The sequence below is a fragment of the Rhinolophus sinicus genome, linkage group LG14, assembly GCF_036562045.2.
Source record: "Rhinolophus sinicus isolate RSC01 linkage group LG14, ASM3656204v1, whole genome shotgun sequence".
Classification (NCBI taxonomy): domain Eukaryota; kingdom Metazoa; phylum Chordata; class Mammalia; order Chiroptera; family Rhinolophidae; genus Rhinolophus; species Rhinolophus sinicus.
The window spans coordinates 32,468,590-32,480,011 of NC_133763.1; the positions used below are offsets into that span (position 1 = coordinate 32,468,590).

Consider the following 11,422-nt stretch of genomic DNA (forward strand, 5'->3'; position numbering starts at 1 on the left):
GATTCTAAAAGTGAAAAACTTGTGAATAACATTTGTGACCATCTGAGCAAGTAAATAATATTTATTTTTATTCAGGTAAGTGGTTGGACCCCTAGAGAAGAAAATGTCACTGTTGCTAAGCCGGGGCCACTTACTTATGCGAGTTTGTGCCTTAGAGAATTTGTTTCTTGAAGCCTCAAAATCAAATGAGGGTCATTTTCTCTGTTGATTAATTTTTCAATTTGTGCTACATTTCCATTTGTTTATTATTTGGAAAATTATTCTATTGCTCAATTTTTTTGTTTTGTTGTTTTTCTGGAATTTCTAATTGTCTCTTTCTTGATTGGCAAAAGAAGTATATGCCTTTCTCAAGTTATCACCAAGATCTTGCAGTTTTTTAAACAAACTGTCTGCTGATTGGCACCCACTATGTTCTTCAGCAGGACATCAGGGTCACAGTCCATGGCATGTCCATTCCAGTTTTCCTGGTTGTGTTCTAGGTACTGTGCAGCTCTCCTGGAACTGTGGTTTGATGTTCTCCTGGATTGATTCTGATAGCTTTTTTTGCTTTGCATTTTGTCCCTATAGTTTCATCTTTCTTTTCATTTTGTGAGAGTCCATCTTCAGGTAATATTTTAGAATATGTACGTGGAGGTAAATATCTCCTATTTCTTGACTAGCTTAAAAAGTGTATTTTCATGCCCCCCACCTTTAATTGCCAGTTCGAATGAGAATGAAGTCTAAATTCAAAAACATTTTCATCTAGAGTTTTGAAGACCTTACTTCATTCCTGATGAAAATCAGAAATAAGATCATTGTGTTGATGAAGATTATCAATATAAACATTCCTTTTAAAACAGCTTTGTTTCTGCTCCCTTCTCACCTCCATCTTGATATTATTTTCATCAAATGTAATTTGTTTGAGCTCTAAAGATATTTATGTTTTTGTGTGTTTTTCAAACATCATTTCATTTAAAGAGCTTTAAAAGGATATACGGAAACATACATGCATACATGTTCACTGACATATAACGTTTTTCTGTCAACAACAAATGTTTGGTAAAGTTTTCTTTTAGTGAGAGCTCATTCCGGAAGGCTTCCCATTCATGGCTTCACACACTGTTCTAAATCAAACCCGTGCCTTCACCTGTTATTCTCTCAACTACGTACTCTGTGGGTTTATCATACACGTATTTCAATATGTATTTCATGACGATAACACTATAACTGCAAGGCGCTCTATTCTTCTTCCCTTTAGGTACCATACATTTTCAAAGCATTCAGAAGGACTCTAATCATCCAACTTCTCATGACATCTTGATGAGTGATATAAAGGAAGTAGAAAGAGACATCCTTCAAATGAATAGGTAGGAGATTTGTGTGTGTATGAATGTTTTAATAAGATTTCCCCACACCCTTACCCATCCTCACAATTTTCCTTGAGTAATGACATGGATATAAAGGCTCTCCTACATGTAGCAATTTTAAGAGAATTCTTACGTTGTGAGATTGGAATGGCCTGAAGCAATGCCTTTATTTCCTTGTCAAATCTCATAAACTAAAAAGGTATTAAAGAAATGTTGTTGGGGACTGTGAGAGAAGAGCGTCTTCTTTTTTGATTCTCTTTCTTCCTATTCCCTCAACACTGCCCTGGTGCGCATGAGACTGCCACAGGCATTGGCCTTTGAAGAGCCAGGCAATTGATACACCCCTGCTAGAGAAGTGCCTGAGGAAAAGGCTGAGAGAGGACACAGTGTTCTCATTCAGGAGGCCTGGCCATTGTGCTGCACTAGAATTGGGAGATGGCATCTGCTAATACTGAGTCCCTGAAATTACTCAAAGAACAAAAAACTTTCCTCAGAGTTATTTTGATGTGAAATCTAGCACTATCTGTTACTCCTTTAACCTTTGACAGGCAAGAGTGGTATTAGGCATTTTTACTTTTGGAAATCCCTGTACCCTTAATCATATTAAATGTATTTTAATATATGCATATCTTAGGCTCAACTTAATTTCTATATAAAAAAATAAAAGTTGAGTCAAGGAGCAATTGAACAACAAGCTAACTGAGTAGTTCACAGACCTTTGATTAGATTAATTTCATTTTGTTCATAGATTTTTTTTTTAACCAAGCAATATGGAACCTTTATTTTTAATTTGATTTCTGTACATCTGGAGTATGAGAGTAATCCTTTAACAAATGGAACTGATTACTAGAAGAAACAATGACAAAACCAAACTGGTATTTGATGTGAATTCATAGGAGTTTAAGCTTCAAATCCAGCCAAGAAGTTTGTTGCTATCTCTTTCGGCTTTGCATCTGACTGTTCTGAGATCTTTCCATCAGCCCTGATGTTGCCCAACAGGGCTTGGTGTTGGCTGATAACATGAGACAAGAAAGCATTTCTCAAACTTTGTGATCTTGCTGGGCTCCGGTTTATCAAGATATCCCCTTAAACCGGCATAAATAACAGCCACTTGTTCTTCAGTAGCCGTGGGAGAATACTGTCCGTCCTTCAGCAACTCAGTCAGACGCACACCACAGCTCAAGAGTTGTTGAGTGGCAGCCTCCATATCAGAACCAAACTGAGCAAAAGCAGCAACCTCACCTACTGAGCCAATTCCAGCTTTATGTACCTGCCACCTGCTTCGTGGCCCTGGTTTGGGCAGCAGACACAACACGGACACAGACAAACCAATGTTATTGGCAGGGCAGATACTTTGTAGAACAATTCTGTTTCCAAGAAGATCAGTGATAGAAATGATATTCGTTGGAATGTAAGCAGACATGTCACCAGTTTGTGTTTCCATGACTGGTAAAGCAGTCAAGGAGCCACCACTAAAAGAATCATTCATTTTGGCTTCTCTCTCTAGCAGATGGGAGTGTAGGTAGAACACATCACCAGGATAGGCGTCATGACAACCGGGATGGACAGAGCAACAGAGGCATCTGAAGATAAGCCTGTTTGAATAAGTCGCCATAGATGATCAAAGCATGTTTGCCATTATTCCTAAAATATTCTCACGTAGAATACCAGAATAAGGAGCCAGGTACTGAAGTGGGGCAGCATCAGAAACAGTAGCTGAAACCACAATGCTGTACTTCATGCCATATGCATCTGTCTCTTCACCAACTGTGCAACAGTGGATCTCCTCTGACCAATAGTAACGTAGATACAGTATAGCTTCTTTTCATCAGATCCTTCATTGAACCAGTTCTGCATAATGATTGTGTCAATAGCAATTGATGCCTTGCCAGTCTGTCAGTCACCAATAATTAGCTCACACTGACCACACTGAATCGGCACCAAGCTATCCACAGCCTTAATGCCAGTCTGTATTGGTTCCTGCACAAAGATTTGAAGAATGATCCTTGGGGCTTTCAGGCCAACTCACATACACGTCTTGGAACCAATTGGACCCTTTCCATTGATGGCATTTCCAAGGGCATCTATGACATGATCCAACAGCTCCTCACCAACCAGAATATCAACAATGGCTCCTGTTTGCTTCACAATAACTCCTTCCTTAATTAATTTATCATTTCCGAACATGACAACACCGACATTGTCAGGTTCCAAGTTGTCCAGGTTGTCCAGGTTCCAAGACATACCCTTTAAGCACGAAGAAAACTCTACCATTTCTTCTGCTTGAACATTCCTCAGCCGTGTAGTCAGGCAATACCATCACCAACACTTAAGACACTCCCAGTTTCTTCAAGGTCAACAGAGGTGTGAGTTCCAGGAATATGCTCTTCAAGACTAGAGAGCATCTCGGCAATGCCACTCTTCTGAAGACAAATGTTGGAGGCATAGATGTTCCTTGCAGCAATGAAGGATGAGCCCAAAGTATTTTGGGAGATCAGCTCGGCCCGCCGAGGGAGGGCGCTTGTCACAACCTTGGCAACACACACAGGCAGCGTCTTTGCAGCTTCTCCTTGGGGGGGGTTCCCCTTCCAGCTGCAGCCTACACACTGACTGTCTTCGGGGATTTTTTAAAGCTAAAATTTCCAAGCCATGCATGTATTTCAGACTTGAATACTCTCAGACATCCTCACATAGCTGATAGAATCGAGCCTATAAGAAGAAGAGATGAAAACAAGCACTTTGGTGGAGTATGGGGTTGGGTGGTGTAGTTCCAGAGCACTAGCTCTGCCAATTCCTAGCTGGAGATTTAAGGAAATCAATTTAACCTCTCTGTGCCTCAGTTCCTCTGCTTAACATGAAAGGCGAACACTCCGATAATTAGAATGACAGTTACATTTAGAATTTAAGATTATTTTCCTATTCAAAAAAGTATTTATTGAGCACTTATAATGCACCAGGTGCTGCTCTAATGATCAGATGGAGCCACTCTCCACGAGGAGTGAATGAGAAGTACATGAGCCTGTCATGAACACAACATTGTATCCACACTCAGGTAGGAACAAGATGTTTGAAGAAAAATAAAGTAAGTGATGGAGACAGGGAGTGAAAGGAGCCTTTGTTTCAGATAGACGGTCACGGGAGTCCTCTTTAAGGAGGTGACATATGAATGGAGACATTCAGTCAAACCCGTGTACCTAACATTTCCAGAGGACAGGAAGGGTATAAAGAGTGGAAGTAGTGAGAGGGGTATTATGGCAGCACAACACAGATGGGACACAGATGTTTCTAGATCTCCATGCCATTTCCTTGACTCTCCAGGCTGGTTTTGTTCTCAGTGCTTAGGAGATAAAACATCGCAGAATCCCAATTGGTGTCCATACTCTCCTCAAGAAATGTGTTAGAAAATTATAGAATTACCATCCTGTGCAAAAGAAGTTTTTTTGTTGTTTTTTTTAAAGTTCACTTGATGCAAATTCAAGTCTATGAATTTACAGTAAATGCCAATTGAAGTTTGCAGTAAATTATCATGGACAATATAATGTAAGGGACAATAAGACTGAAAAAGACACAAAGTGATGATCTAATTTACCTCTACCAAGCAGTGTTGCAATAGTTGAAATGTCATCAACCCTATTTTATAGATGACACCCAAGGTTACACTGATAATAAGTGAAGACGGTGAGTCATGATCCTTGCCTCACCTCAGTACACAGCCTTTGACCTTTCAACTTAGCCATTTTTTAAAACATACACTTTGGTTTTATATACAGACTTTAAAATGACTGAACATTATTATGAATGCAGGTCACTTACCCATAGGAACAACCAGGATAAGGTTCCCTAATGAAAATCACACAATGCTTCAGTTCATAAGTGCTTGTGTAAGAGCTCCAGCCAATGAATGAACAGAGGTGACAGAGATACAGGAAGAAAGAGCTGAGGTCCTCAGAGAGAAGGAAAGTAGAACAACAAAATTCACACATAAATAAATATCCAGAGTATGTTTCCCCCTGTAAAGAAATTTCTGGCATTGAACACTTTACATTTCTTCTTTCAGTTCCTAAACTGTATGTCTTGATGAGCTTTGGTGTGGGAAAAAATGAAGAGGTTAGAATTTACATTAGAGATGGAGGAGAAAGGGTGGTGAGTGGCTCCTAACCCTGGCTGAACATTAGATTCCTCCAGGGAATTCTGAAAACCTCGAACACCTGGGCAACCACCCAGACCAGTTATTTCAGGATTTCTTGGGTGAGTCCACAGCATCAGTATTTTTAAAATACCCCTGTGCCTTTCCATTTTGCACCCATGTTTGAAAACAACTGGATAAACAGAAGGAAAACAAAAAATATGAGAAGAGGGGAAAGGCTTGAACTGATGGAATGAATAGCCTTGTATTTTAAGGCTTAGGGAATTTTAAGGATTGAAAGAATGCAATGGTAAAGAGAAAAGATTGAAGAGAACCTCTGTCATTCATAGGAATTTTGAGAATTAGAGAGAAAAGAATTTTAAGATATCTTGCTCTGCAGTAATGACATATTCCTTTTCCTAAACCCAAACAGCTCAGTAGTTTTTTAAGAATCTAAATAAAAATCAAAGTTCTGAAAGATTGCTTTAAAAAAAAAAATTCATACCATGTAAAGGACCTTAAGGCCTTGCTTATTTTGGAGTTACAAAAATGTGAGGGAGTGAATAAAAATGAACTAAAAATAGTTTTATAAGTGCCCATTGGTTTTCTGATTACTTGAGAAGAAATAATTAGGAATAATAATAATGATAATCATGGATAGCATTATTAAACAAGGATCATATGCCATTGTTCTTCGATTAAATACATTAATTTATGTAATTGTTCCAATCACGTGAGGTAGGGTACTATCATTATTTCTATTTTCAAATGAGAAAATGAAACAAAGAGAGATTAAAGAAATTTCTCCAGGTTGTACAGTTAGGAAGTGGTAGAGCCTAAATTCAAGTCCAGACAGTTTTATTATTCCCAGGAACCACTTTTAATCCCCAAGTTCTGCTGTCACAAAGAAAGAGAACCATGATAATTCAGGGAGAGAGTATTACTGGAGAGTGCAGAGATGACATTTAGAAAAAAGAAGGTCAGAGTACTGAAAGGGATTGGGTTTGAAGAGTGAGAGCGTTAGGGCAAAAATAACCCTCGAATGGAGAATGGCAGTACAATGGAAGACTTCTGACAATGGCAGAATCTCAATGGTTTATAAATCAGGATGAATTCCTAAACCAAACAAAGAAACTGAAAGTTGCTTATGCTTCTAACATGAGTCATTAATTCCATCAATTTCAGATAATGAAAACAGTGACCTTGGATCAAAGGTGTTCAGGAATTTAAAAAGAGAATACAAAATATAACATATTAAAGAAAGTAAGAGTGAGAGAAAAGTTTGGAGAATCACAATGACCTTTTTATTAAAATGAATATCACTGCAGTGATATTGCAGATAAAACTAGATAGATACATCCTAAATTTCTTCATTACAATTTTATCTATCGTTCGGGGGAATAGAAACTTGGAAATTAATCAGCTGTTACTCAGAAGTTTATTCGATATTTTTAAAAAGAACAAAGATGCTTAAGTCATTGGTCACACTTGGGTTATTAAGAAAAAGAAGATAAATGTTTTATGACAATCTTGATACCATTTATAAGAATTAAAAGCCTGCATTACGTTGAGTTTTCTTTGAAATTGACTTAGGCATCATGTTGTTTATATTGGATACAATCTCTAAATAAAATAAATGAAAAATATTCATGTATGTAATGAGCAATGAAAAATAAAGAATGAAGTAAATTCTCTCTAATGACTCAGGCCTTAGGGTACCTTGTTTGCAAACTTAAATGACTGATAGTTCTCTTTCTGATCTAAAGTGCTATTGGCTCATGTTGCTTTATCAGTATCTTTTACCTTTATTATACACAACTCAAAATATCATGAGCCACAGATAAACAAAACACAAGTCAATAAATGATCAGATGCCTTCTTATTTATTTATTTTTGTTTTCTTTGTTTAAATTTTTTATATTAGTTTCAGGTGTACAATAAAATGGTTAGACACTGAGACCCCTCACAAATTGATAACCCCTTTCCAAGACTACTACCCCTCTGACATCATATATAGCTATTACTATACCATTGACTATACTCCCTATGCTGTACTTTACATACTGTGACTATATATATATATATATATATATATATATATATAGAGAGAGAGAGAGAGAGAGAGAGAGAGATAGGTAGATATAGATACAATACAGAGGGTGCCAAAAAATTATATACTTTTTTTTTTTAATTAAAGTTTATCGGGGTGACAATTGTTAGTAAAGTTACGTAGATTTCAGGTATACAATTCTGTATTACATCATCTATAAATCACATTGTCTCTTGCCCAAGGAAATGTATCAGTAAAAATATTACTAAGGGTAATGTCTACAAGTTTACTTCCCATGTTTCCTTCTACAAGTTTTATGGTTTCGGGTCTTACATTTAAGTCTTTAATCCATTTTGAATTTATTCTGGTATATGGCATAAGAAAGTGGTTCAGTTTCATTTTTTTTTTTTGCATGCATCTGTCTAATTTTCCCAGCACCATTTATTAAATAGACTGTCTTTACCCCATTATAAATTCTTGCTTCCTTTATCATAGATTAAATGACCATATAGGCATGGATTTATTTCTGGGCTCTCTTTTCTGTTCCATTGATTTAGGTGTCTGCTTATGCCAATACCATGCTGTTTTGATTACCATAGCTTTGTAGTTTAATTTGATATCGGGTAGTGTGATACCTCTCATTTTGTTCTTCTTTTTCAGGATTGTCATGGCTATTCGGAGTCTTTCATGGTTTCATATAAATTTTAGGATTATTTCTTCTAGTTCTGTAAAAAATGTCACTGGTATTTTGATAAAAATTGCATTGATTCTATAGATTGCTTTTGGTAGTATAGACATTTAACTATATTAATTCTTCCTACCCATGAGCATGGTATGTTTCCATTTATTTGTATCTTCTTTAATTTCTCTCTTCAATGTCTTATAATTTTCTGAGTACAGGTCTTTTACTTCCTTGGTCAAATTTATTCCTAAGTATTTTATTTTTTTATGCAATTGTAAATGGGATTGTTGTCTTAATTTCTCCTTCTGATAGTTCATTATTGGTGTATAAATATGCAACTTATTTCTGAATGTTAATTTTGTATCCTGCTACTTTACTAAATTCATTTATCCATTCTAGTAGTTTTTTGGTGGAATCTTTGGGGTTCTCTATATATATAGTATTATGTCATCTGTAAATACTGACAATTTTACTTCCTCCTTTCCGTTTTCCATGCCCTTATTTCTTTTTCTTGTCTGGTTGTTGTGGCTAGAACTTCCATTGTATGTTGAATAAAAGTCATGAAATGGACATACGTGTCTTGTTCCTGATCTCAACAGGATGCTTTTAGCTTTTCCCTACTGAGTATGATTTTAGCTGTGGGTTTGTCATATAAGGCTTTTATTATATTGAGATATGTTCCCTCCATTAACACTTTGGTTAGAGTTTTTATTATAAATCAGTGCTGGATTTTATCAAATGCTTTTTCTGCATCTATTGATATGACCATATGATTTTTATTTTTCATTTTGTTTATGTGGCGTATCATGTTAAGTGATTTGTGGATATTGAACCAACCTTGCATACCAGGAATGAATCCCACTTGATCATGGTGTATAATGTTTTTAATGTATTGCTGAATTTGGTTTGCTAATATTTTGTTGAAATTTTTGCATCTGTGTTCCTTAGGGATATCAGCCTATAGTTTTCTTTTTTTGTAACGTCTTTATTTGGTTTTGGGATCAGGGTAATGGTGGCCTCGTAAAATGAGCTTAGGAGCCTTCTCTGCTCCTTTTTTTTTTTTTTTTAATAGTTTGAAGAAAATAGGTGTTAATTCTTTTCTGAATCTTTGTTAAAATTCACCTGTGAAGTCATCTGGTCCAGGACTTTTTTTGTTTGGGAGCTTGTTGATTCCTGATTCAATTTCATTGGTAGTAATTGGTCTATTCAGATTTTCTGTTTCTTCTTGATTCAGCTTTAGAAGATTATATGCTTCTAGGAATTTATCCATTTCTTCCAGATTGTCTAATTTGTTGCCATGTAGTTGCTCATATTATTTTTTAAATATTGTTTGTATTTCTGTGGTGTCTGGTCACTTCTCTTTCATTTCTGACTTTATTTATTTGGATCCTTTCTCTTTTTTCCTTGATGAGTCTCGTTAAAGGTTTGTCTATTTTGGTTATCTGTTCAAAAAAACAGCTCTTGGTTTTATTCATCTTTTGTATTGCTTTTTTTTTGGGGGGGTTGGTTCTCTATTTAATTTATTTCCATTCTGATCTTTATTATTTCCTTCCTTGTACTCATGTTGGGCTTATTTTACTGTTCTTTTTCCAGTTCCCTTAGGTGTAAAGATAGACTGTTGATTTGAGATTTTTCTTGTTTGTTTAGGTAGGCCTACTTTGCTATGAGTTCCCCTTTTAGGACTGCTTTCACTGTGTCCCACAGATTTTGGGTTGTTTTGTTTTCATTTTCATTTTTCTCAAGGTATCTTGATTTCTTTCTTGATCTCATTTTTGAACCATTCATTATTTAGTAACATGTATGCAGTATCGATGGGTTTGTTTGTTTTTCAGTTTTTTTTCTTGTAATTGATTTCTAGTTTCATAGCACTGTGGGCAGAGAAGATGATTTCAATCTTCTTAAACTTATTAGACTTGTTTTGTGGCCTAACATGGTGTATCTTAGAAATGTTCCATGTGCACTTGAAAAGAATATATATTGCTCTTACTTGGGGTGAAATGCTCTAAATATATCAGTTAAACCCATGTGGTCTAATGTGTCATTTAAGGCCACTGTTTCCTGTTGATTTTCTTTTGGAGGACCTGTCCATTGGTGTCAGTGAGGTGTTAAAATCTCCTACTATGATTGTGTTACTGTTAATCTCTGCCTGTATGTCTGTCAATATTTGTTTTATATATTTAGGTACTCCATTGTTGGGTGCATAAATGTTTACTAGGGTTATCTCCTCTTGTTGGATTGATCTCTTTATTAGCATGTAATGTCCTCCTTTGTCTTATTAGACTATTTTGTCTGAAATAATTATCGCTACCCCAGCTTTATCTCATTTCCATTTGCATGAAATATCTTTTTCCATCCCCTTACTTTCAGTCTGTGTGTGTCTTTTGATCTGAGGTGAGTCTCTTGTAGACAGGATATGTGTGGGTTTTATTTTCATATCCACTCAGCTACCCTATGGCTTTTGATTGGGGTATTTAATCCATATACATTTAAAGTGATTATTGATGGATACATAGTTGTTGCCATTCTATTATTCATATTTTTGGTCTTTATTTTTTGTCTTTCTTCTGCTTAAAGAAGTCCTTTTAACATTTCCTGTTATAGTGGTTTGTTGGTAATGAAGTCCTTAGTTTATTCTTTTCTGGGAAGCTCTTTATCTTTCTTTCAATTTTAAATGATAGCCTTGCTGGGTAGAGCAGTCTTGGTTGTAGTCCCTTGTGTGTGTGTTTTTTTGGTTTTGTTTGTTTGTTTGTTTGTTTGTTTTGTCACTTTGAATGTTTCCTGCCACTCGCTTCTGGCCTGCAAAGTTTCTGTGAAAAATCAGCTGATAATCTTATGGGAACTCCCTTATGAGTAACTAGTTTTCTTTTTCTTGCTGCTTTTAGGATTCTCTTTATCTTTAACCTTTGCCATTTTAACTATGATTTGTCTTGGTGTAGGGCTGTTTGGGTTCATCTTATATGGGACCCTCTGTACTTCCTAGCCTTGTATGTCATTTTCCTTCACCAAGTTAAGGAAACTTTTTGTTATTATTTCTTCAAATAGGTTCTCGGTCTCTTGCTCCTTCTCTTCTCCTTCTCTTACTCCTATGATGCAAATGTTGTTTCACTTGATGTGGTCCCACATGTCCCTTAAACTATGTTCACTGTTTTTTATTCTTTTTTCTTTTTGTGGTTTTGAGTGGGTGTTTTCTGCTACCTTGTCTTCTAAATTGCTGATTC

The 11,422-nt window shown here is 36.1% G+C and overlaps 1 pseudogene; it reads right to left on the reverse strand.

Moving 5' to 3' along the window:
- Nucleotides 1-2,149: 2,149 nt before the first annotated feature.
- On the reverse strand, nucleotides 2,150-3,766 carry LOC109437483 (ATP synthase F(1) complex subunit alpha, mitochondrial; annotated as a pseudogene).
- Nucleotides 3,767-11,422: the final 7,656 nt, after the last annotated feature.